The sequence below is a fragment of the Oryctolagus cuniculus genome, chromosome 3, assembly GCF_964237555.1.
Source record: "Oryctolagus cuniculus chromosome 3, mOryCun1.1, whole genome shotgun sequence".
Taxonomy (NCBI): Eukaryota; Metazoa; Chordata; class Mammalia; order Lagomorpha; family Leporidae; genus Oryctolagus; species Oryctolagus cuniculus.
Genome location: NC_091434.1, coordinates 18,432,022 through 18,459,550, shown reverse-complemented (window position 1 = coordinate 18,459,550; position 27,529 = coordinate 18,432,022). Strand labels below are relative to the sequence as shown.

The 27,529-nt window shown below is 38.5% G+C and overlaps 1 long non-coding RNA gene across 1 annotated transcript in view; it reads right to left on the bottom strand.

Annotated features, from left to right (window-relative positions):
- LOC138849103 (uncharacterized) overlaps positions 1-22,094 on the bottom strand; it is a 65,524-nt gene extending 43,430 nt beyond the window's left edge. The window contains exons 1-2 of the long non-coding RNA XR_011387527.1: positions 21,867-22,094; positions 14,172-14,289 (exon numbers count right to left, since the gene is read on the bottom strand). This is a non-coding gene — a long non-coding RNA (uncharacterized lncRNA). The remainder of the gene's footprint in view (positions 1-14,171; positions 14,290-21,866) is intronic.
- Positions 22,095-27,529: the final 5,435 nt, after the last annotated feature.

The following is a 27,529-nucleotide window of genomic DNA, read 5'->3' as shown; positions in this document are numbered from 1 at the left end:
AAACTCATGACTGGAGCATAGGGAGATTACTGATGCCATAGACAGGAGTGTCAATTGGTAAAGTCAACAACAGGAGTCACTGTGCACTTACTCCTCATGTAGGATCTCTGTCCTTAATGTGCTGTGCATTGAGATTTAATGCTATAACGAGTACTCAAACAATATATTTCACTTTGTGTTTCTATGGGGTGCAAACTGTTGAAATCTTTACTTAATGCATACTAAACTGATCTTCTGTAAAAAAAAAAAAAAAGGAAATATCAATTCCCAAGTTGACTCTCACTGGGATTAAACATGACAATAGGTCTGATCTGATTTCATCATCATTTAAAAAAAATCATCTATTATTTTTCACTTTATGTTTCTGTGTGGGAGCAAACTGTTGAAATCCTTACTTAATGTATACTAAGCTGATCTTCCGTATATTAAGATAATCGAAAATGAATCTTGATGTGAATGGAAGGGGAGAGGGAGTGGGAAAGGGGAGGGTTGTGGGTGGGAGGGATGGTATGGGGGGAAGCCATTGTAATCCATAAATCGTACTTTGGAAATTTATATTCATTAAATAAAAGTTAAAAAAAATGATTGAATTATAAAAAAAAAGAAAGAGTGATAGAGAGAGAGGAATAGAGAGAAAAACAAAGAAATCTTCCATCCACGGTTTTTCTCCCCAAATGGCCATAATTGCAAGGGTTGGGCCAGGCCAGCCCAGGCCACAGCGAGGAGCCTAGGACAATATCTGAGTTCCCTACATGGGAGTTAGGGACCCAAGTACTCGGGCTGTCCTCCACTGCCTCCCCAGGCATATTAATAGAGCGGCGGGTCAGAAGTGGATGGGATGTCTTTTCTCAAGCAGCGGCTCAACCTGCTGGCCACAACACTGGCTTCTTTATCAAGAGATGAAGATATGTTTTTTAAAAGTTTCAGGAACATATTAGCCTTAATCCTAGACATTTTTCTTGATTTAATTGAAAGGCTTAAGGTATACCTCAAAGAAAATAAACAAAACCTTTTATTGTTCAGGGAAATTTAACCATGATTCTATACCACATGGAATTAAATTTATCTGTGATATATGAATTCTACTTTGGGTAACAGTGGATTAGCGAACTAAGTATAAAGGGTAGAAACAAATAGAAAATGTGGTAACATTTGTCAAACATTGAGTCAAGAAAGATTTTACAAACATTAAAGCAATGAAATAAATTGGAAAATATTCAATTTTTAAGAGTAAAAATTTAACCAGTTTTGTGAAATCAAGTGGGTAAGGAAAGTGAAAATAAGTAGGCAATAAAAGTCAAAAGATGTTTGAAAAATATATAACAAACAAAATATTGAGATATTCAAATGGAATGTATTCATACACATAATTTTAAAAGTAAAAGTAAATGGAAAAATGAGCCAATCAACAATGCTTCTTCTCTGGATTATAGCTTATTTACTCTTCTTTTGATACATTTCTATATTTTCTAGCTTAACAACTGTTAGCATGCATTGTTTATATACTCTGAAAAAACCTAATAAACATAATTTTAAAATGTAGAAGAAATATGAATGAATTTGCAAATAGAGACTCACAGACACAAGAATTTATCAGAAAAGGTGTTCATATGTAATAAAATTAATTCATCCATAGTAATGGGAAAAACATGAATCACATATTAAATCTATTTGAGTTTAGTTATAAACTTCTTTAATAAAATTTTCTCTACATAAAAAACAAGGCAAATTCAAAGAGAAGAATTGATGTCTCCCTGTCTCTCCCTCTCTCTCACACATACACACACACACACACACACTACTAATGAAGAACATTATTCATTAAAGCAGTCTAATAGAAATAAAGACGTAGCATTGAAAGCTGGCAAGTCGCAAGTATGTTTGGTATTTGAGCCTCCTAAACATTGCTGATTGGCTAAACACCCTGGTTGGTCAACCAACAAAATCACCTTTCTTTGCAGATGAGGATACAGGCCCAGCCATTCCATGCACTAGAGTTGTTTCTCAAACTGGCTGTGAACTTGGAATCAGCTCCTATAGGTGCTCTGAGAAAGCACTCCAGGTTCCATCAATTACTGCAGTATCTCGGGGTGGGGTCCCATTGATGTGCCTTAAAAATGCCTCAGATAATTTGTACAACCAGGAGAGGCAGAAGCGCAAAATTTCAATATGTGATTTTCTGACTCAGACTTCTGTGCTAATTTTCCTTTTCCTTTTCCCAGGAACTACATTATTCAATTATAGAAACCTCAAAGCACATTGGTTTGCTTCTGGTAGGTACCTGAGATCTGTCATCTGTAAGATAGTTTACCATATTTTAAAGTTATATGGATTTGAGAACCTAGGTTTTCTTGTTGCCACACATTTCTCAAGAAAATATCTAGAGGTGAATGCTGTGGTGCAGTGGATTAAACTGCTGGTTGAGTATCCCCCAGCTGATATCAGGATGCCGTGTCAAATCCCATTGCTCTGCACTTCCAACTTGCCTTTTTGCACAGATTATGGTCAACAGTACTTTGGTTTTTGCCACCCATGTGGGAGAACTGGATGGAGTTCCTGGCTCCTGGCTTAGGCCTGGGCTAGTCCTGGCTATTGTGGTCTTTTGAGGACTGAAACAGCAGATGAAATCTCTCTCTTTTTCTCTCTCTCTTTCTTCCTCTCTCTCCCTCCCTCCTTCCCTCCCTCCTTTCAAATCAAATAAATAAATCTTTAAAAAAAAATTATTTATCCATAGGAAATAAAGGAGAAATTCAGTATCTGTACTTATGCAAGTTACAAAAAGTGATCAAGAATTTAAGAATGCTTATTTGTAGATTTTTTTGTTTTGGAAAAATCAAAAATGTTAACAAATGGGAATCAAAAGACATGAAAGTTGCATTGCTTGTCAAAATATGCTTAAATACGTGACTTTAAAATATTTTGTGCATTTCACATTCAATTTGAAGATTGCTATTATTTTAGAGCAGAAAAATCTGATGTGATTATTTACTATATTGCCTTAGGGTTAAGTGTTCACAAGTTTCAATAGATATGTGTTAATTTTTAATAACTATATTAATAATAATTTAATGATAATGTTTAATAATTAATATATTAAATTATACATTCAAGCAACTTTCTCTTTATATTTATTGCACAAGTAATATTCACATTATTTTAATGTATGTCTTGCCTGGCTGAATTCATGAAGCCTATTTCTGAGTCATTTGGAAGCTTTTTGCAGGGGAGTTGATATTTTCTAGTGGTGCTTCATTTCCTTAAATGTTCTGTGGCCCTAGTTAATTAGTCTCTCAGGGCAGAGACCACAGAATTTATTATGGATGCATGGAAGACTTTCATTTCATCAGCAAAATATGAAAGATATAACCAACATCTTGTTTATGTTGTTAAAATGCTTAATATGGGCAGGAAGTTGAAATGGAATTCTATACACGTTGGAAAAAAAATATGAGTTTTATATAGCAAGAGTAGAGTGAAAAAATCTCAGTTTACAGTTTTAAAAATATACAATTTCCATTTTACTAAATAAATTTTTCTTCTCTTTTCATGTCTTCTCTAGTAAAATGATGGCTTCACATCAAAATTGCATAATGAGTTACTGTAATATTGAAAAATAGAGAAAAGATTCCTGTTATAAAGTGGCAATTTTGCTCAATAAAAAATACCTGGGTTCTGAGATTTACATAATCAAAATTCAAATCTTGGATCAGGTGTTTGGTAGGTGATTGAATTTTAATCAAATTTCTTAAGGACTCTAGACTTCAGTTTCTTAGTGGCCAAATGGAAATAAAATACCTAACTTTGTATTTTTGTTTAAAATTTTTGTTTACAAGGTCAGGACTAAGAATCATGGGTTTTTTTCTTTGATATAAAAAACCTATAGAATTTAAATTGAATATAATTTTAGTCACATATCACGTTGTATCATATGTTATTTATTTCCAATTTTTCCAAAACACACTAAGAGCATATTTTAAAATATTGACCAAATAAAGCAATGAATATATTAGTTACATATTTATTAAAGAGTTTCCTTTGTACAGTATTACAAAGGACAGTATAAATAATTCATAAGGTACAGTCAAAATCTGTGCTTATAAGGGAGCTATAATGTGAATTCTGATTTCACAAGCAGAGCTTTTTTTGCATATATAGTTTAGAATCTTAGCTTTTAGCTAGCGGGTGCCCCTTATCCAATTAACTGTGAGTAAACTCCAGGAAACATGAGTGAGTTGTGACTTCCAGGGAACAACCATTTTAGATAGGAGCTATGCTATTGTAACAGATGACAACACTAACCCAATTTCTCTCCCTGACCCCTGAACACATGTGTTGGGCCATGAAACCTTTCAGTTCTTAGTCACCAAGATTGAAGCACATGCTACCATTTTTCACTGGGGTAAGCCACATGACTTGTTCGGGCCAACGGAATGTTCACATAAAAGATGTAAGCAGAACTTAAAATATGCTTAAATTCAGGCCTACTCATTGTACCTCAGACATTGGCATGGAAACATCCCAGGACTAGTGAGCTGGAAAAACATGGATGGAGCAGAACAGCTCCAGTTGTCCCAATAACCAGCTAACATCTGAACGTGTGAACAGCACAGCCAGGCTTCAGTGTTTCCCAAATACTTAAACACAAATTGATTATTATTTGCTTCTGATGTCTTGGGGTTATTTGTTTTGCGTTATATGTAGCAATATATAGTTGTTATAACTATCTTTAGAAATTACTTGAATATATATATATATTTATCAAGGTGATATTGTACAAATCAAAGAAAACTATTGTATTCATGCTGGATTTTTTTTACCAATGCTCATAAAATAAACAGAATAATTTCAGATTTTGATTAATAGCTGTTTCAACAGAGGTATAGAAGAGTGAATGTTGGAGTGAGTATCCAATCAATAAGCAAGATTAATTATCTATACCTGGAAACTGAACATGTTCCTCCCAGTGCCAAAATAATCTTGTGGTGTTAGAACGAATCTTAATGTAAGAGCAAAATAAATATTTTTTATAGGATTAAGTCACATACAGTTAATCTCACAGACATAAAGGTCTTGAATGGATACTGATGCCAAAGACATTTTTCTCTCATGGTTTTTGTGGCTTTAGGAATCCTTTTCTAAAAATAGTAAGAAATTAATCCATAAATGTCCATGTTTTCTCATTACCTCAAATCCTTTCATTACCCACAAATTCCAAGTCCTGACCACTTGCTTGAGCTCTGAATATACTCAACTGATGGCTAGGCACTTTCAACCGGGGGTCTGTCAGACATCCCAAACTCAACATGACCTAAGAAAAATCCATTAGTTTCATTGAAAACTGTCCCTTGGTTTTCCTGTCTCTAAACGGCTTCACCCATCATCAAGCTACAACTTGGGAGTCATCCTTCATTCTTCCTTTTTCCCCAGTCTCTTTCCTCCAAACCTTGTATTAACTAGAGTGTTTCATATACATCCATAAATAGTACACATTACAATGTTCTTGGCCTGCAGGAGCCATGTTATTCTTGTGGATAAAACCATACTGATCGGGGCCGGCACTGTGGGTTAACGCCCTGGCCTGAAGTGCTGGTATCCCATATGGGCACTGGTTCGAGATCAGCTGCTCTAATTCCGATCCAGCTCTCTGCTGTGGCCTGGGAAAGCAGTGGAGGATGGCCCCTGAAGCCGCGTGGGAGACCCTGAGGAAGCTCCTGGCTCCTGGCTTCAGATTGGTGCAGCTCCGGCCGTTGCGGCCAGTTGGGGAGTGAACCACTGGATGGAAGACCTCTCTCTCTCTCTTTCTGACTCTGCATTCTCTTTGTAATTCTGTCTTGCAAATAAATAAATAAATAATTCTTTAAAAAATATTCATAGTCATTTGAAAAAAACATACCGATCACCAGAAAATGAAAGCAAATGATTTTGCATAGTAATCTGGTTGGGGTTTCAGCATACACTCAAATAGAAAACTGGAAAGCTCTTTTTGAACAATAATGCCCAAGCCACTGTTTGCTTTAGTGTTCCTGCATCCATGGACGGTTTTGAGGACAGCATTTCCCACAAGCCCGCTGAAGAAGGATTCCCATCTTCAATCAATCACTTCAAAACTCGTGTCCCTCAACGCAAGTGTTGAGAGGAAGAAATGGAATTTAATCGTTAAGACACACAAATAATTACTTGACATGGATGTCTTAAAGAAATTCTTAATGCCTAAATGCCCCATGCTTTTCAGTGGCCTGGTGCCTGAACTTAAACAGAACTTCAATAAAAGTCATACAGAAAAAATAAATGGAATGGAATTTAAGGAGCCCAGCAATTACATTAGCAATGTTTATCTAAGGGGGAAAAAAACTAAACATCAATTTTCAAATCCTTTTTTATTATAAAATATAAAGGGACTGAAAGTTTATCTCTAGATTGCACTGCTCAAATGAAATGCATATGTGTTTGTATTAGTCAGGTTTCTACAGAGAAACAGATCATATACACACACATATACATGTATATATAAAAGGAGAATTATTACAGCAATTAGCTCACGTGGTTATGGAGGCCAAAAAGTTCCAGGATCTACCTTCTGCAAACTAGAGAATCAGGAAAACCAGTGGTGTAATTCAGTCTCCGTCCAAATAGCTGAGGGTCAGGGAGACCTAGAATGTTGAGTTCCCTCTAGGACCTGTTGTTTAATAACCATGAGTCCTGATGTCCAAGGGCAGAAGAAAGTGGATACTTCATCTCTAGCAGAGTAAATTCAATTTAACATCCTCCACATCTGCCCTTAGTAGATCCCACAAGGCCCACTCACGTTGGGGAGCCCTGTCTGCTTTACTAAGTTCACCAATTCAAATGCTAATCTCTTAGGGAACTGTCCGCACAGACACACCCAGAATCACATTTTATCCTCTATTAGGGCATCCCTTAGCCCATGTAAGGGCATCCCTTAGCCCATGTAATTTTACATGGCATGTAAAATTAATAATCACAGTGTTGAATATGCATCTCCCTCCCCCAGATCAAGAAACTATCATGTGGTTTACTCAACTCTGCTCTTGTGAAATTTTCTGAGTGCACAGTTGGCAACTCTGAAGAACCCAGGAAGTTGAGCATAGGAGGGTCTTGATAGTGACATACCTTCTTCCAAACAAGAGACTTTGTGAACATTGGAACAACTTCAACAGGCAACAAATGGATGGAGCCAAGATCTGCTAAACTGGTTCTTCCTGTGATTGTTATGTGTAACAAGCACATAAATAGAAACACCCTGATTTGATTCCAGTAGGTTGTTGTGGGTGTGTTGTGTGTCCCCATGTCTATGGAGGGTGTGTATATGTTAGAGGTAGGAGTTTCATCATCTGTAAAAATATTTTTTTAAAATGTAATAAATACTTGATATCGTTTTTAGGAGAACTGAGCAAATTGATACATCTAAATCACTGAGAAAATTAGGGATAGCAGTAATAATAGTACTTAGTTATGTGTTTGTTAAGTGGATTAAATGGAATAATGGCTGGAAAGCTTTCGTCTAAGACCTGTCTTGTAATAATTCTAGCCATAGTTGAAAGATATTGATGCTTTCTCTCTATTGCTAGGGAGTGCAGCCTCTAATTCCATTCCTGCTGTGGTTACTAAGCCCCTGATCTGCTCCTGCCCTAGGTTTCTATAAGGAGAACTAATTAATCCACAGCATAACTACGGATTCCCCAGTGCTCATGGCAGTCAACCTGTCTTGGTAAGGCTGTCTGACCAGCAGTGTCACTTTAGAAAAAATAAAGATTTGTTTTATTTATTTGAAAGGCATATTTCTAGATAGAGGGAAAGAAGGAGAGAGAGAGCGAGAGCGAGGGCGAGAGCTAGAGAGAGAGAGAGAGAGATCTTCCATCCGCTGATTCACTCCCAAAATGGCAGCAGTGGCCAGGACTGAGCCAGTCTGAAGTTTGAAGCCAGGAGCCAGGAGCTTCCTCCACATCTCCCACATGGGTACCGGGACCCACTGACTTGGGCCATCTTCTGCTGCTTTTCCAGGTAGATTAACAGGGAGCTGAATTGGAAGTAGAGAAACCAGGACTCGAACCCCCACCCACATGAGATGCTGGCACTGCATGCAGTAGTTTTACCCACTACACCACAGTGCCAGCCCCAGAACTGCAGTGTTACTGTGCCACGTGGCCAAATGCTAATAAGTTAGCTAGATAGCTATGTGCAGCTGTAACAGTAGGTAGAAGCAAACAGTCCCCAGTACCTCAAGAAGGTTGGAGGGGACTCTAGTGTCCGACATGACCAGGACACCAGCCAGAGTCCTGAGACACTTTGGATTCCATAAGTAGGGAGGTGGAGCTCAGAGCACAACGGGGAGAGACCCAGTCTGAAGCCCTGGGCAGAGCATTTTGTAAAATTAAGGAACGACTCTTGTTGAGGTCCCTCTGGGAAATACTGTTTCTGAATAGTCTGACTAGAAAGGAAACGGTGGCATTTTTAAAGAAGGAAAATAAACTTGCTCTGTTACTAAAACCCAAATACTAGAACAAATACTAGAACTTAGGGTCCTTTTAAAGTCATTTCAAAGCTACAAAAAGAAACACAATAAAAGTTGAATACGGGTTTATGTTATATAGCCATCCACACAGGCAAATTGACTGACTGGTAAATAAAGTGTATGAAATTCTTCTAACGTAGGTCATAGACAGGATAAATGCAGAAAATTCCCTGCATTAGGCAACTAAGTCTTTCATATTAAGTGAAGCATCAAGGACATTGAACATGGTTTTTACAACGAAATAGACTTCTGCAAATGGAAAAGCTGGCATGTGTGTTGCATTGAATTCTGAGGGGAGACATGCATTTTATGACACCTTTTAAGTAACAACAACACTTTCTCCTCTGATCTCCAACTGTCCCACGAACACACTGGCAACTTTGGTTTTAGAAAACAGGCATCAGAGGTAACAAAGACAAGTGAGAGGAAAACAACAGCCAGCCATATAAAGAAATCTTTTAAATGTGATATTTTAAAAAAACACCTGGATAAAGTCCAAAATCCCATAAAAAGTAGTCCTTTGAGGAAAAAATATATTTTATATATTGGTACACACACACATACATACACACACACACCCCAAATATAGATATTATACTGACATTGAAAAAGAGTAAAAAAATAAGGTATAAGTGTTTTTAGATTTTAAGATTAAAACACAATAGAGTTTGCTATCATAACAGAATAGACTATGTAGTCTGTAATTACATTTTAAAATAGTGATAGATGGTGACATCTTTCTGATCTTCCAAATTTAGAAATTTTCATTTTTTTTAACAAATAAGTGGGGAGTATTGCCAAATAGGGAGAATGGGAGTTTTTAAACAAGAATCATACATCAAACGGAATGACTAAAATCCTGGACATTTACAGAGAATTATGATTGTTCTAACTCAGTGACAGACATATAAGTTAAAAATCCCCATGGAGGGAGCCCTGTGAGGTATTTTACTGTTGGAGAAAGTAAGGTCTGCTATGTCAAGATGATGCAATTCTTCCTGCCAAGGGAAACGGACCTCAAATCTGGGATCTTGAGGAGGAGTTGTGGCAGGCTGGAGTGAATGATGCAATGGTGGGAATGGGGGCAGTGAGTGGGGCAGAGTGGGGTAGTGAAAGGGGCATGTTGCACACCCATTACGAGTCTGAACTTCAGGCTGGTGTTTGGTGCAACAGTTAAGATGAGGCTTAGCATACCCACATGTTGTGTCAGAGGACTGAGGCTCAAGTTATGGCTCTGATCTGGATCCCAGCTTCCTGCTAATGCAGATCCCAGGAGGTAGAAGGTGGTGGTTCAATTATTTGGGTTCCTGCCACCCACATGGGAGATTCAGATTGAGTTCCTGGCTCCTGGCTTTGGCCTGGCCCAAGCTCATCCATTGTGGGCATTTAGGAAGTAAACCACCAAATGAGAGCTCTCCTATCTCTCTCTCTCTCTCTCTCTCTCTCTCTCGCTCTTGCTCTCGCTCTTGCTCTCTCTCTCTCAAATAAAATATATAAATGAATAATAATTTCTAGAGAAAGGTGTTTAACCTTGAGTTTCCAAGTCAACACATGGGTCCTAATTTTGGTTTATACCTTTAAACAGCAGGGGGCTTTGGCAGATTTAACTAATCTTGAACAACCTTCCCTCCCTCATTCTTAACAGGGACTAACAGGGCCTATCAGATTTCTTTTATGAGGATTAAATGAGATAATACATGTGAAGTAGCAAAGACAGCCCACAGGATAGCTGAAGCCTTTATAAAGAGGAGCCACTATTTGCACGACTGCTTTGGCATTTTAGAGTTGAAACCATTTTGTGTGATTTTCTTTTATTTATGGACCCTAACAATGCCCTAAGATATCTTTACAGTAAAATATCAAGGAGATTACTGTCATCATAAATCGCAACTATTAAGTTCACTTTAAGTATATTTAAATATAGCAGAGTGCTTAAGAACTTGAGATATAGTTAGCTACAGGCAGAACTCATCAGCTGGTTCTGAAAAACAACCAAGTGACCTTTAATAACTTTTGAATATCCTCAAGTCTCCATTTCTTCATCTGTAAAATGGGGTGGTAATTACTGCTCCTTGTCTGCAGCATAACTGAGTGGAATAAATGCCTGTAAGGTGCTTGTCATGGTGACTGATACATACCATGTCCTCAAAGATATCAGGTATTAATATTAATAAAAATAATTACATTTATTAGAGAACTAAAAGGGTTTCTTAATTTAAAACAAAAACATTTTATGGTTTTATTATCGGTCTTATATAAAATATGTTAAGCAATGGGATGAAAATTAACATCAGCAAAAATGAGAAAACAATTCTATTTTATTACTTGGAACCAACAAAAGTAAGGTTAAATTTTACAAAAAGACTTATTCTTACCATCTGGTGAATACAGATAATAATTTTTATATGAAAAGAATTTCTAACTCATATTTATTTAATTTTTGCATGCTTGGGACTGGAATGCCTTACATATGCATAGTTGGACATATTTTTTCATATAATCAATTATGTATTAAATATTAGGGTCATCGACCAGTGATTTATAGGAGAAAGCTAGTCCCTGCTCACCTGAGGGGTGAAATAAACAAATCAAAAAATGCATGTTACTCTGTATCGAGTCCTGATGAATTCAGTGAAGTTCATAGTTCCATGAGTGCATTTGGCAGCCAATTCCAATTCAGACAGAAGGAGGATTACGTGGGTGTTAGGTGAGAAACTGGCATCTACACTGGGACCTGATGGGTGAGCAGACATTAGCAGAAGAATGAACACTGAAACAGAAGTAATGGCTAGCTTGAAGCTCCTGGCAAGGGAAGATGAACACTGGGCTCTTCCAGGAAACAAAAGATCAGCCTGGCTGTGGCATTGTGCACATCAGGAAAACATGGTGGGGTGAAGCCACCAAGGTAAAGATGATGCAAAAAGCTTAGCGGTGGCCTGGCCATGAGAAAGAGCATAGGTTTAATCCTAAGGGGAGGGGAAAGGCAATGGATGCATTTATAGTGGGAAGAAACGGGAAGGGTTTTGCCACTAAGAAATAGTTTTTAATATTATATAGAAAAAGGTTGGAGAAGAATCAGACCAGAGATAAGGAGATTCACCCAAAAAGTTGTCTATGTAAGAAACAAGTGTTTTGGGTACTGGTGGTAGGTACGGAAAGAAACTGATCAAGAAATATTTGGAAAACAGGACCCATAGGAACTGGTTGTTGATAAGGTTTGGGACAAGATAGTGATTGAAGGGTGTCACAGATAAATAAGATGATGAAAATGTCCTTGTGGGCAACTGGATAGTTGATGGTCCTGTTTATTAACATGGGAGACTCAGAAGAGTGGGTGTGTGAAGGGGAAAATGGCAAATGCGGCAGTGGTGGTGGAATTGGGATAATAATAAGAAAATGGTAGAAAACAAAATGGTAAAGACAACAATGAAATAGAAGATTCAGAAAAGATGAAGATGGACCATTAATTACTGAATTCACCAAGAACTTTAAATAGTGATGGAGTGTCTCAATTGGAGGTGGTTTAGGTCTTCTAAAGAGAGAATACTTGGGGCCAGCGCCATGGCTCACTTAGTTAATCCTCCGCCTGCAGCGCCGGCATCCCATATGGGCGCCTGGTTCTGGTCCCAGTTGCTCCTCTTCCAGTCCAGCTCTCTGCTGTGGCCCAGGAAGGCAGTGGAGGATGGCCCAGGTGCTTGGGTCCTGTGCCTGCATGGGAGACCAGGAGGAAGCACCTGGCTCCTGGCTTCGTATCGGCATAGCTCTGGTTGTAGCAGCCATTTTGGGGGTGAACCATTGGAAGGAAGACCTTTCTCTCTGTCTCTCTTTCTCTCTCTCTCTCTCTCACTCTTTAACTCTGCCTGTCAAATAAAAAAAGAGAGAGAGAGAGAAAGAATACTTGCCTAAGAGATGACAAAAAGCTCCAGAGTGGTCTCTTTTTCAAAGGTTTATTTATTTATTTAAAAGGCAGAGCTACAGAGAGGCAGAGGCAGTGAGAGAGAGAAAGAGAGAGAGAGAGGTCTTCCATCCACTGGTTCACTCTCCAGATGATTGCAATGGCTGGAGCTGAGCTGATCTGGAGCCAGAATCCAGGAGGTTCTGCCAGGTCTCCCACACAGGTGCAGGGGCCCAAGAATTTAAGCCATCTTCTACTGCTTTCCCAGGCCAGAGCAGAGAGCTGGATCAGAACTGAAGCAGGCAGGACTTGAGCCGGCACCCAAATGGGCTGCCAGCACTGCAGGCGGTGGCTTTACCCACCACACCACAACTCCGACCACCAGAATTGTCTTTAAAACTGTTGGGGAACAAAGGCTACCACTAAACAAAAAAAGTAAAACTGCTCATATGTAGAATTCTCATAGTCTGTCAGATATGAGGTAGTGTATTTTTCACATATTATCTGAAGCTATCCCCATGAGGTGTCATAAGCTAGATCTGTTTTACAGACAACGAAATGGAGGCTGAGAAAGGACTAGTCACCCAGTAAGTAACTGGTAAATCCAGGTGTATGTATACCAGTATTTACTCCTTTATTATGCTGTCTCAATTTGCAGCATGTATCCTAAGCGGTTCTAGAGGTAAATATGCCATTATCTGCATTAACAATCATGATGCCAATTAACTGACATTTTGTTTGTCTAGAAAACATTCCTCATCTTTTGTTGAAGGCATCCTCATTTCTACTTGAGTAAGTTCCTCTCCACCAAGAGGCTGTAACACAGTTGGACGGTTAACCGAGTTGTCCTGTCCTATGACAGGCAGGTAGGAGGTCCAGTGGTCCATTAGGACCAAGAGAAAATCTCTTCCTGTAACTAGAACAAGTAGCAGAGCGATGCAAAGTTGAATAACAGTGGGAGCCCACCAGGGCTGGGAGCAGTTCTTGTGCCTTCACATATGTTCTTTAAGCTTCATTACGATCCCGTTAGACTGTCTGCTTTTGTTGCTTTAGCTTAGTTTTGAAAAACCTAGCTTCTGCTATAGTAAACAAACAAAAAAAATCCCTTATTACAACACTATACTCATTCCATGACGAAGACATGGGGGTGTGTGTGGAAGGTGTCACCTTGTCCCTGCAGCTTTGTCTAGAGCAGGTTCTGTTCTGGAACACTTAGGCAAAAAGAAAAAGAGGGACCAGTTGGAAACGCCTATGAACACGTTAGCAAGTAATGAAGTTCTACCTGAGAGGCTGGTGGACAGTGGCTAACTTCACTCCAATAAAAGGAAATTCATTAGGCTGAATTTGAGCAGAGAGTTTAGAAACGGTGTGGTAAACAGAGAATTGATGGTTGATCGGTAGGACATTGCTTTTGAAGTATAGGGTGGTATGAAGTTTATCTGCCAGAGGTATACTTTTACTGGGTACAGACAAAACAGGCACTTAAGTGTATCCGTGACTGGTGATTACTAATTTGTCTTGGGATCAGACTCAATGCTTCACAATAAAATATTTTCATTTGTTTATATTTATAATAACCCATTGGTATAAATATTGACAATATTTTCCACTCCAAGAAGGTATAGCTCTTCAAATATTTCAAACACTTTTGTTATAAATTATTTTCAAGTTAAGAAATGAAACAGCAGATTCCTCTGAATTAATACTCAATATTAACAGAAGGGCCATTCCTGCAATTCCTACCTTTTGAGACAAGTGATCACTGAACATTGTTCTGAGTTTATAGATGATCACTGCCATTTCTCCCTTCCGCTTTACTCCTTGAATCTTCAATGGTACTTGTGACATCCTGCAAGAGTGCCTGTAAGATAGATTTTACCTACTTTAATTTTACTAAAGTATTTCAGCAAGTGGGAAATACAGTGTTTTGCACCTATGTGAGGGCTAATATATTCACAAGAGCCTGAGAATGCACACATAAAATAAAAACAAAATTAAATTTGACCTTTGGTCTGGTTCTGCGCACATTTGCAAGCTTGGTAGCAAAAGTAGAAGCTGCACGTGGCTATTGACATCCCTACACCCCTGGGAAATGCACCAGCATGGAGGACCTAATGGGAACAAACTCCAGTGGCTCATACCCACTCCTAATACGGCACTATTTCCAATGGAAGTAGCCACTACCTGGTGTAAGGTAAAGAACTCTGCTGTGGTTTTCCTTCAAATTGAAGGCAACAACGTGTGTTCTCTGTACTGTGGGAAGTCGGGCCTCCTGCTCATGGCCCATGTGTATGGGGTTGGTCTTGTCTTTACCCCTTTAGAGTCCACATGCAGCTGGTCTCCAAGAATGGTGGGAGGACTACTGTACTCCTCAGTTTTGTGCTAGTCTGAATTCTTGTTGTAGAATGTTTCCTTGGAATCATGAAATCAATGCAGGGTGCTGGCTTGCCTAGAGAAACTGCTTGGAGCTGGATACTATAAAATGATGTAATAGGGAGAACACCACAGGTCTTTCAGAAAAGTTAACAGAAAAACCTATGAGAGAACCATGGGTCAGGCTAAGTGTATTGGTCCCTGAGGAGGGATGTCAGCTTTTACAAATGCAAATAGAGGGTATCCTTGAAATTCTTGGAACAGACCTGCACTAAAATATGTTTTCATTGTTTTAAATTCAAATTTAACTGGCATCTTGTATTTTGTTTTATCCCTGGGACAAGTACTATAATAGAATAGAGTGATTCTGTGGAAGCCAGATTGAAGTCAACTAATTCAGAAAGGAGCAAGGCCCATGGGGGCAAAAAGTCCTCTTCAACTGGTATGGAGAATGGCTGAGACAGATATCACTCCAAGAAATGTGTCCCATGAACACCACATCAAGATTACGACTCTACTTTTTTGTTGTTGTTGTTAGTAATATTATGCTGGTTCCCGTTGACCACCATCAGCCTCCATGCTGCAGACAGAGTTGTCTAGGTTTACCTGAGGGATACTATTCCATTGAACACAGGGCATACCTTCCTATCCCTTCACACTTGAGATATTATTCCATGTGATCCCAAACTCACTCTTTGTTCAATGCTGCCTAGTAGCCCCTAGAATAAGTCACAGGTATGGCACTCTGGGGAGGGAGAAAAGGAGACTGGAGTAGTTGTATTGATCTCATCCAAACCTGCCTTGCGAGGAAGGATGGGAGGGAGTGAGAACATATTTCTGCTCTCCTCTGGCTGGGTTAGGCGTATTTAGGGAACATCTACACTGTGGCAGGCATTGTGTTTGGAGCTAAAGCTTTAACAGAACATGGTTTCTGCACTACAAGTGGAGTAAATAATCAGTTTATAGATAGACCTCCAAAGAAATGTCTGCTCCATCTCCATAAAGAAGGAAATAAACAGGAAAGGCAACTAGACCAAGACTAAGGATTGAAGGATGTACAAGACTGAACTGCTTCATTAAGATACATTAGCTGAAAAACTCTTGGAAAACTTTTGTTTTTTTCATTAAACAATGTATGTCCACTGACCAGTACCTGGAAGATATTGAAAAGCTATAATCATGTTTGAAACCAAAATATATATATATATATATATATATATTTATATTCCAAAATATAGAAAAAACTTCAGAAATAATTATTCAGTGTTCTACTAAATATCTAAAAATGTTGAAAGTTGTCAGTTATGAAATTCAGTGCACGTAATTACATGAGAAATTTAAATAAGAAGAGCTAAATAATTTCTCTTTTTATGTGCTGCAAACAGTCAAAGCTAAAATCCTTTCAAATGTTTACCATAGAAATTATATTTAACCTGGAATTGAAGTGTGTTAAGAAAAAAGGTAACTTTATTTTTTTGTGGGTTTTAGCACTTCATATATTTCATGTTGATGACCCAGGTCTTTAGTGATACCTCCCCCTCTGATTTCTTAAATATGGGAATTAAGTCATATTTTCTAGTTTGTATGTTCAGTATGCATGGAGTATATGTTATTCTTTGTTGTTGTTAAGTTACTCATTGATAGATAATTTCTATTTTATGTTTTAGATTTAAAAATATGTTTTACAAGGATTTATAGTTGTCATCAAAAATACCCTGACTCTGAAGGGTCTTTAAAATATTTTGTGGGCCAGAGCCACGGCTCAATAGGCTAATCCTCCACCTGAGGTGCTGGCACCCCGGGTTCTAGTCCTGGTCGGGGTGCTGATTCTGTCCCGGTTGCTCCTCTTCCAGTCCAGCTCTCTGCTGTGGCCCGGGAGTGCAGTGGAGGATGGCCCAAGTGCTTGGGCCCTGCACCCGCATGGGAGACCAGGAGAAGCACCTGGCTCATGGCTTCGGATAGGCACGGTACACTGGACGCAGCGCGCACGGCCACTGGGGGATGAACCAATGGCAAAGGACGACCTTTCTCGCTGTCTCTCTCTCTCACTGTCCACTCTGCCTGTCAAAAAAAAAATATTTTGTGGTACAAACTCCTTATTTTACAATGGAAAAATTGAGCCCCCATCACTAAGTTGACTAAGGTCACTCTGAATAAATAACATGCGTGAGCCTCTATGTTAAATTTTCTTGTTCCACCTCTAAGGCTCATTTCACCACTGTACACTAACTTTACATGAAAACACTTTATCTTCTTTTGCAAATTGAAAATATTGATGTTACATGGAAAAAAGTTGGTTCATCTTATTAAGGTATACCAGCAATATTACTTGTATACTTAATTCTTCTGCCCTCACACACAATTAACTGCCCAACTAACCTGAATAAAAATTATCCTAGAGTGAAAATAATCAGTTTATTTGAAAATTCTTCTCAATTTTTCTGTTTTGGGTCATGCCAAGTAAATTTGGATATGAACCACATCAGTTTGCAATTATTGAAACTATTAAAGAAGATATTAGAATAAAAAATTATTTTGGGGGGTGCCTTTGATACAGTATGTTAAATTTGATTATATCAATCATGATCCTAATAGGGTTTTATCATTGGCTTCTAAAGTTTCTTACACAGGAATCTATTTGCCCATGAATCTCTATGGGCTTAAAACTAGAGTACTTAGAAGCTCAAATAAAGGTTAAGATTAGCATGATAATAGCTTTTTTCTCTTTGTAAGGATACCTTAATGTAGATAAAATGAGAGCATATTAAAACCAGAATTATAATTATACAGCAGAGTTTTTTAGCTCCAGGAAGACCAGTTTCTACATAGAGTTCTTAAAATATTAAAAATATTACATATGAATTTCTTATTGAAAATATGTTCTACATCTTTTTAAAAGTCTGACAGTAGGACATTTCCTTCCAGATTTAAACACTATTGTATTTGCTTTTATCTGTATTCTTTTTACCTTTTCAGTGACTCAGCCTTTGTGTTTATTTGTATTATTTCAATTAGAAATATCACATGGCCGTTCATAGAAAATATGTATTTTTAGTTTTAGAAAGCCACGATTTAATCTTGCTGTTTTCAGTATATAAGAACCAATATATAAAACTGAATTTTAGAAAAATCTCTATTTCCTATCCTAGTGACATTTCAAATTCAAAGTAGTTTAAGAACATTATTAGATGAGGCCTTTGGTATAATATTTGACAGATGGAGATGGATAAGGGGAAGCCAGTTTTGGAATTCTTCCACTAACTCATCATGAAAGAAATGTCATCCCTTTATGCTTAATTTTACCTCCTTTCCTGCAAATTTGTCTCTTGTTTGGATTAGATTGTTATATTCCTTCATTAATCCTTATTCTAGCCTTCATTGCCCTAGTATGAGGGTTTGTTTATTATTTAGAGTGTTCAGGAAATTTCTCTTGGGCTCACTAGTCTGCCTGCATCAGAACAAGCATGTGTATGCAGAGAATAAACTCTAGTTTTTTAGTAAATTCAGCAGATTCTCTTACTAACTGAAAATGTTTGAAGATTAGCAAGCATTTCAAAACTTAGTAAAATTATTTGTTCTTGACCTATATGTTGAGGAGAAATGACAACCAGTTTTCTCTCCAAACATCTACTGATTAGTGATAGATTTCCAGTCTTAACACATGGAACCAAAATCATATTCTTTTGCCTTCTCAGAAGTGAATGATTATTTCTAAGTAAATCAGCTAGGCCAGATCTCAAATTCGTTTTTAATCCTCTTTTCACTCTTTCCCTTGTTCTAGGCTGTTTTATAGAAATAAGCTATAGAGTAAATGTTTTAGAACAAATGCATTTCCTTTGACACATTCTCCTTTGAAAACACAAATTCTCCCATACCACGCATTGCAAAGACAGAAAATGTCATGGTATAGGGTGGGCTGAGAAGCTTCTAAGTGCTGCTTTACATAGTTCTATAAGCTTCCAGAATTTTGCCTGGAGCATAAAATGTAGACTGGGGCTAATCAGATAGGATTCTGTGTGTGTGTGAGCATGTGTGTACATGTGTGTGGGGGGGTGTGGGTCAAACATCGCTTTACTCAAGCGATTATTGATGTCCCAATCAGAGTCTCTGTATTAATCTATAAACAATAGGTATATTAATTAAATTAAGATTGTAATTGCTCTGCTTTCTCTCTGGCTGCTAAAGGGAGAATTTTGTTTTAATTCTAATCATCTCTTTACTGGCTTCATCCTTGTAGAATGTTCTAGAATTGATAAGTAAAAAATTGTGGAAGAGACCTCACGAGATGGTAAAGATGTCAGGAATTTTCTGAAAGCAACCCAATGACAGGAAATGAATCAGAATAGGATTGGTGTGTGGGAAGAATGGATTAGGGAAGAACAATAAAACTCTTCAGGAATCGCTCTGAGGTCTAAATATAAAAGTCTTGAGTTATTTTGAAAGTATTTTATTGCATAGATAAGTTCTTTGAATCAAGACACACTTCTAAGATTGTTTGAAAGAAAATTATATTATTTAAACTTTCTGATTAACAAGTAAAACTTGCACATTTTTATGGAGTGCAGTGCAATATTTTAACACATATACAGAGCATAAATCAATCATCCCAAGCAGGTAACCATTCCATTTCCTTATCTTTTCTTTTTGTTTGGAGCCGACTAGCTCCTGTCTTCCAGTTCTTTATACAGAATATATATGTGTATATGTATATGTATATATATCACACACTGTCGTGAACTCTCATTGCCCCCCTCCACTGAGGGCCGCTAAACTTGCTACTTATGATTATGTTTTGGTTCCCATTATCCAATCTCCCACTACCCATTCCCTCCTAAGCCTTCACAGCCTCTCATAATCACTATTTTAAATTCAGGAGTTTTTTTCAACTCCCATATATGAAAAACAACTTTTGAGACTTAAACTGCGATGTTTACAATGTTACAAGTGTTCTAGAAGGCATTATTGTTTTTTTAACTTTTATTTAGTAAATATAAATTTCCAAAGTACAGTTTATGGATTACAGTGGCTTTCCCCCCCAATAACTTCCCTCCGACTCTCAACCCTCCCATCTCCTGCTCGCTTTCCCATTCCATTCACATCAAGATTCATTTTCAATTCTCTTTATATACAGAAGATCAATTTAGTATATATTAAGTAAAGATTTCATCAGTTTACCCCCACACAGAACACAAAGTACAAAATACTGTTTGAGCACTAGTCATATCATTAATTCACATTGAACTACACATTAAGGACAGAGATCCTACATGAGGAGTAAGTGCACAGTGACTCCTGTTGTTGACTTAACAAATTGACACTCTTGTTTAAGGCATCAGCAATCTCCCCAGGCTCTAGTCATGAGTTACCAAGGCCATGGAAGCCCCCTGAGCTCACTTTGCTCTTATTTCAACAAGGCCATAGTCAAAGTGTAAGTTCTCTCCTCCCTTCAGAGAAAGGTACCTCCTTCTTTGATGGACTGTTCTTTCTACTGGGATCTCATTCACAGAGATCTTTCATTTAGGTGGTTTTTTTTTTTTTTTTTTTTTTTTTTTTTGCCAGAATGTCTTGGCTTTCCATGCCTAAAATATTCTCATAGGCTCTTCAGCCAGATCCATGTGCCTTAAGGGCTGATTCTGAGGCCAGAGTGCTGTTTAGGACATCTGCCATTCTATGAGTCTGCTGTGTATCCCGCTTCCCATGTTGGATCGTTCTCTCCCTTTTTGATTATATCAGTTAGTATTAGCAGACACTAGTCTTGTTTATGAGGTCCCTTTGACTCTTAGACTTATCATTATGATCTATTGTGAACTGAAATTGATCACTTGGACTAGTGAGATGGCATTGGTACATGCAATCTTGATGGGATTGTATTGGAATCCCCTGGCACCTTTCTAGCTCCACCATTTGGGGCAAGTCAGCTTGAGCATGTCCCAAATTGTACATCCCCTCCTTCTCTTATTCCCACTCATATTTAACAGAGATCACTTTTCAGTTAAGGGCATTATTGTTTAATAACTAAGTATGACACGGGGACAGGCGCCGTGGCTCACTTGGTTAATCCTCCGCCTGTGGTGCCGGCATCCCATATGGGCACTGGGTTCTAGTCCTGGTTGTTCCTCTTCCAGTCCAGCTCTCTGCTGTAGCCTGGGAGGGCAATGGAGAATGGCCCAGTTGCTTATACCCCTGCACCTGCATGGGAGACGAGGAGGAAGCGCCTGCCTCCTGGCTTTGGATCGGCACAGCGCTGGCTGTGGCAACCATTTGGGGGGTGAACCAAGGGAAGGAAGACCTTTCTCTCTCTCTCTCTGTAACTCTACCTGTCATATAAATAAATAAATAAAAATCTTAAAAAGTAAGTATGTCACTAGAATCTCAATCGTAAAATTAATAAAGCCATTTTAAAAAAGATTTATTTGTTATGTAAGTGTTACAGAGAGCAAGGGAGAGCCAAAGAGAAAGAAAAATATCTTTCATCTGCTGATTCACTCCCAAAGTGGCCACAACGGCCAGCACAGGGCCAGGCCAAAGCCAGGAAACATGAGATTCTTCAGGGTCTCCTACATGGGTGCAGGGGTTCAAATACTTGGGTCATTTTCTGCTGCTTTTCTCATGCCTTAACAGGGGGTTGGATTAGAAGCAGAGCAGCTGGGACACAAACCAGTGCCCATATGGGATACATGCATTAAAGGTTGTGACTTTACATGCTGTGCCACAGAACCAGCTCCAGGAAAACTGTTTGAGGGTTTCCAAAGCTCACAATAACACCCATTCTTTTATTCTGTGAACTGCTGCTATGTACCCACCCACAAAGATGGCCATGCCCAGTCCATGAGGAGCTAAGCCATGAATGACTTTCTCAGATCACTCTCCATATTTTCCATCTCTCTTGTTTCTGCTTTTCCTTGTACCATCTTCCCTTTCCATAATTCAGCTCTGCAACTCTGCATATCCAATCACTCTCTCTCTGCCAAACAGCTTTTACTGTTCCATTTACGTACAGCTTTCTCATAGCTCCTAAGCATATATACCTTTAGTTCCAGACATCAGCAAAAATTAACCACTTACTTTCAGTTCCGATTCCAAATTCCTAGTACAGAGAATCTGGCCATGTCAGCTCCATCCAAGTGTGCACACCCAGCATCAGCTTCTGCCAAGCGGAAGGGGTTGAAGGAGTACCTCCTCATTTGTGAGGCTCCAAAGAAACACAGGGGAGTGCACTCCTCAGTTCTGTAAGCACACTGTTTCTAAAATTTTATGATTCTCTGCTCTTTCCACACACAGATTGAGAATGTCCTATGCTTCCACAATCCTCCAATTTGCCACATCATTAAGAATTACACATAGCCCATTACCCCACAAGCAAACAAATGCACACTCTGTAATGGGGAGAATCTGGGCACTGAACCATGCATTCCCCGAGCGCTGCAGGGAACGCTGCTGACACAGATTACCAGACATTATTCACTCCAGGCTCCTGACTCTGAACGTCGGAATTCTCTATGGGCCACGAGGTTCAGCTCTGTCCGTCCTTCCCCTCGAGTGACCTGAGTGTTCTTTGCCTGTCTCCAGGCATTTCATCAGTTATGATATCAATAAGACATAGATAATTTCTTAACAACCTATGAATATTAATTAATAACCCCTCCCAGAGAATGACTAATGGATGTCAATGCCACAGAGGTAATTAAGAAGTATTTTCCAAAACAATGAGGCGTCACTTTATATGCACAAGAAATTTCTCAGTGATTCTTATTTAGTCAATGACTGTTAAGGACTGAATTCCCCTTCCGCCAAGTTCGTATGTTGAAGCGCCAACCCCCAGTGTGACTGCATTCACTACAGGAACAAGAAGGTTAAATGAGGTCATGGGGTAGAGTGCCAATCCCACAGGACTGCCTCCTTGTTAGAATAGGAAAAGGTGCCGTGGATAGGGATGCACAAAGGCCAGCGGAGGACACAGACAAGGCCACCAGCTGACACTCAAGAGCACCTTGCTCTTGAACTTGCAGCTCCTCTGGCTACAGTACTTTGTTAAGGCACCCAGAGCAGACTGATACTGTCCCCCTGATGACATGTGCTTGAAAACCAAAAGCCATAGACACTCTTCTATGGCCCTAGCCTGCCCCAGAAGTGGTAATCAATTTTACTCCCAAGCTCTATTTCTCCTGTGGCATTAACATCTGAGTTCTGCTTAATTGATCTGAACATCTCTGTGCTGATCTGAACTGGTCACCAAGACAAGCAAAACTGCCAAATCGACCCCGCCACTGTCTGCTGTTTTTCAGGTGTCTAGACATAGTCATAAATACCTGGATGACTGCCCACTATAAATTTTTAATGAGAGATTTTGAAATTATCAAAGGAGAGAAGCAATTGCAATTTATGGTCTGGAGTTATTCAATAAGTAGGGCCCCACCTGAAAAGCCAGCTCCAGGATTCTGTCAGCTCCCTCACATCATCAGCTTTCTGGGTATGCAAGGGCAGAGCCCCCGTCCCATTTTGACTTCCTCAACTGCTTCCAGAAAATCCCACAATACCTTCTTCTGATTCTCAGTTTACGGGATAAGAATTTTCAAAATTACCCGAAAGGTACCACCTCTAAACAAAATGACAGTGTTTGGGGGTTATCTGTTGACTCTATTAAAATGATTTTAAACAGAGTGAATCAATGACCCCTTTGAAAATATGAGATAGGGACAGATCTCTCCCCAGAGAATATCTACAGACTGCAAAGAATTTTAGGGATGTACAGGTATGCTGAAGCCTACTTAAAGACCTGTGAATGCCTGATTAATACCCTTACAAGAGTACCTGTGTCTCAGCTACCTTTGCTTGTGTGGATCTAGGGTTTCTAAGCTCTTTCTTTACATAAATTCAGATATTCAGAGAACATATATCTGGACTACATTTTACTAAAGTATGCTCACTAAAATAGGCTGAATTACTGAGTGTTCATGAATGAAAAAAAGCATGTTTACACGTATGTGCAAAACATGTATGGGCATATGTGTACTCTCATGTTTCCTTTTTTCCAAACTGTGAACTGCTAGTAGAAGGTATTGTTCTTGATGTTAGCTGATGTGTCTTGTTCATAAAAATACTAGTGGTGAAATCTTCTTCCACCAAGTTTTGCCCCCTCAGCTTCCTTTCATAGGCAACAAAAAATTTGCAATTCAATATGTTCACCTTTGTTCTTGGCTCCCAGAAATCTTAAATTTTATTATACTTCTTGAATTTTCGGTTTTGTTTCATTATTTTAACTACTTTCACCCATGGAAAATGTTACTTTGGAATGGATAGTGGGTACATGATACCATAGAAAACGTTAACAAGCCATCAAAAAACTACCCCCAGCAGCAAGACGAATGACAGACTTTAGCAGAAGAAAAGATACGATAACTCTCAATAGTGAGTCAGTGGACTGGCTGACATCCTCTTCTCAGTACAGTGGTGACACTAGATGTTTAACTATAAATGGATATCTTGGAGATCCTTTTAATCTTCCAACTAAAGGTACTAAAAGAACACAATTGGATGCCAAAGACCCACTCAGATGTACATTATGGGGGAGCGAGTTACAATTGGAGCACAATAAAGCTCCAACACTCAAGAAATGGTCCAGTCATAATTTAGGGAACAAGTAGTGATTATAAAGCAGTGTAAAAATATTATCTTGGAATTACATGCAGTACACAAGTTTTGTAGGCAATATTTTTGGTAGCAGAGTTGATACATAAACCCTATTTGCAACTCTCAATTGTACAATTAGTCCTTCATTTTGTCATGAAGTCTGTTTTCCTAAAATTTTTGCTCTTCCATTTTAGTGTTATTGTTCAAGAAGAATTTCAACTTTATAACCTAGAAGAAGAAATATAAATGGCCAATAAAAATATTAGTAGTATTCATTTTCTTTGTTTTTTTTTTTTTCTTCAAGATTATTTATTTGAAAGACAGTCACAGAGAGAGGTAGAGACAGAAGGAGAAAGTGAGGTCTTCCATCTGCTAACCCAGTCCTCAGATGACCCCAACAGCCAGAACTGAGACTATCCAAAGCCAGGAGCCAGGAGCTTCTTCTGGGTCTCTCATGTGGGTGTGTTCTCCTCTGCTTTCCCAGGCACATTAACAGGGAGTTGGATTGGAAGTGGGGCAGCTGGGACTCAAACTAGCATACATACAGGATGCCAGGGCTGCAGGCCAGGACTTTTACCTGCTGTGCCACAGCGCAACATCCACCCCATCCCATAGGTCTCATTTTCACAAAACATAAAAGAATTTCAAATAAAATCTCAATATAATTTTTGACAAAATGAACATGATTGACCATAAGTTAAATTGTTGTTAGGGGAAACACCATCATATGCTGTCAGTGCCAATGGGGATCAAATTGTCAATATATTTCCAAAGCCTTAGCGATGTGCATAACTTTTGATTTCATTCTAAAAATTTACTTTAAAGTATTTAATTGGGGGCTGGCATCCCATATGGGTGCCGGTTTGAGTCCCAGCTGCTCCACTTCTGATCCAGGTCTCTGCTATGGCCTGGGAAAGCAGTAGAAGATGACCCAAGTCTTTGGACCCCTGCACCCATGTGGGAAGACTCAGAGGAAGCTCCTGGCTCCCAGCTTTGGATCGGCCTAGCTCCGGCCATTGAGTGAACCAGCAGATGAAAGACTCTCTCTCTCTCTCTCTCTTTTTCTCTCTCTGTAACTCTGACTTTCAAATAAATAAATAAATCTTTTTAAAAAAGTGATTAATTTTAAAGATTTAGAGAAAAATAAGAAATAAAGACAGGAGTATGGAAATGAGTGCAGGAGGGAAGGAATGGTGAGGAATATCATTATGCTTTCAAAAGTGTTTATTTGAAATCTTTCCCATAACATAAATAAAATAGTTAAAATAGTTATATATGTGATACATACATATGCAAATCCATATATACACATATATGTGTGATCTGTATTGCTTGAATGAATATTATTGAACAAACTATAGTAAGTAAAATGCAATGACCATTGAAATTGGTGTAGTAGAACATGTTTATTATCACACAGAAACTTGAATGAGATTACTGTCCATAAATAAAATGGGATTTTTTTAACTTTTATTTAATAAATATAAATTTCCAAAGTACAGTTTATGGATTACAATGGCTTTCCCCCCATAACTTCCTCCCACTTGCAACCCTCCCATCTCCCGCTCTCTCTCCCATTCCATTCACATCAAAATTCATTTTCAATTCTCTTTATATGCAGAAGATAAATTTAGTATAAATTAAGTAAAGATTTCAACAGTTTGCACCCACACAGAAACACAAAGTGTAAAATACTGTTTGAATACTAGTTATAGCGTTAATTCACATTGAACAACACATTAAGGACAGAGAGCCTACATGAGGAGTAAGTGCACAGTGACTCCTGTTGTTGACTTAGCAAATTGACATTCTTGTTTATAGCATCAGTAATCAAGCTAGGCTCTTGTCATGAGTTGCCAAGGCTATGGAAGCCTTTTGAGTGCGCCAACTCCGATCTTATTTAAATGAGGTCATAGTTGAAGTTCTCTCCTCCCTTCAGAGAAAGGTACCTCCTTCTTTGATGGCTCATTCTTTCCACTGGTATCTCACTTGCAGAGATCTTTCATTTAGTTGTTGTTTTTCTTTCTTTTTTTTTTTTTTTTTTTTTTTTTTTTTTTTGCCAGAATGTCTTGGCTTTCCATGCCAAAAATATTCTCATGGGCTCTTCAGCCAGATCCGAATGCCTTAAGGGCTGATTCCGAGGCCAGAGTGCTGTTTAGGACATCTGCCATTCTATGAGTCTGCTGTGTATCCTGCTTCCCATGTTGGATCATTCTCTCCTTCTTAATTATATCAGATAGTATTAGCAGACACTAGCCTTATCTATGTGATCTCTTTGATTCTTAGACCTATAATTATGATCAATTGTGACCTGAAATTGATCACTTGGACTAGTGAGATGGCATTGGTAGATGCCACAAAACAGAATGTCTACTAAAATCATGTACATGTTGTGCCTGGGTGTGATTGATAGGTACATGCAATTGCATAAAGAGCGTGGACACAAAGTCTGAAGAATATACACAGAAACATCCTCTAGCCCAGTGTTCCCCAACATGAGCCTTCAGGCCCCATCGCACAACAGTCCGTAAAAGATTCCAAGGTCTAAATCCCACGCACTAAATCAGAACACAGGAAGAGAGAGGCAAGAATCACATATTAACAAGTCCCTTAGGTGATGATTATGCTGTAGCGAGATGCACTGTACAACCAAAAAGAAATAATATTAATGTAAATTTCCAGTAAGAGAAAATGCTTCTAGATAAAGGACTACACCTGAAGAAGCTCTGAGTGGCCAAAGTGGAGCAATTAGAGCAAACAATAACTAGATTTTAACCCTCTGAATAAAACAGGAATATTCATATATCCACATCGATAAATTAAAGACTAGAATAATTTTTATCTTACCTAAGTATAGATGAAAAAGAGAAAGGAATAGAAAAGTCATCATTAGAGAAGTAATTCGGTATTTGTTGTAGCTAAGATCAACTGATAGATGCTAAAATTGATGAATAAAAGGTCAATAATAAAGGATATTTGTATAGTCTCAAAGAATCTCACCTAATATATTTATTCATTACCAAAAAAAGAGTAAAACTTTTTTTTTTAAAGATTTTACTTGAGAGGTAGAGAGGTAGAGTTACAGACTGAGAGGGAGG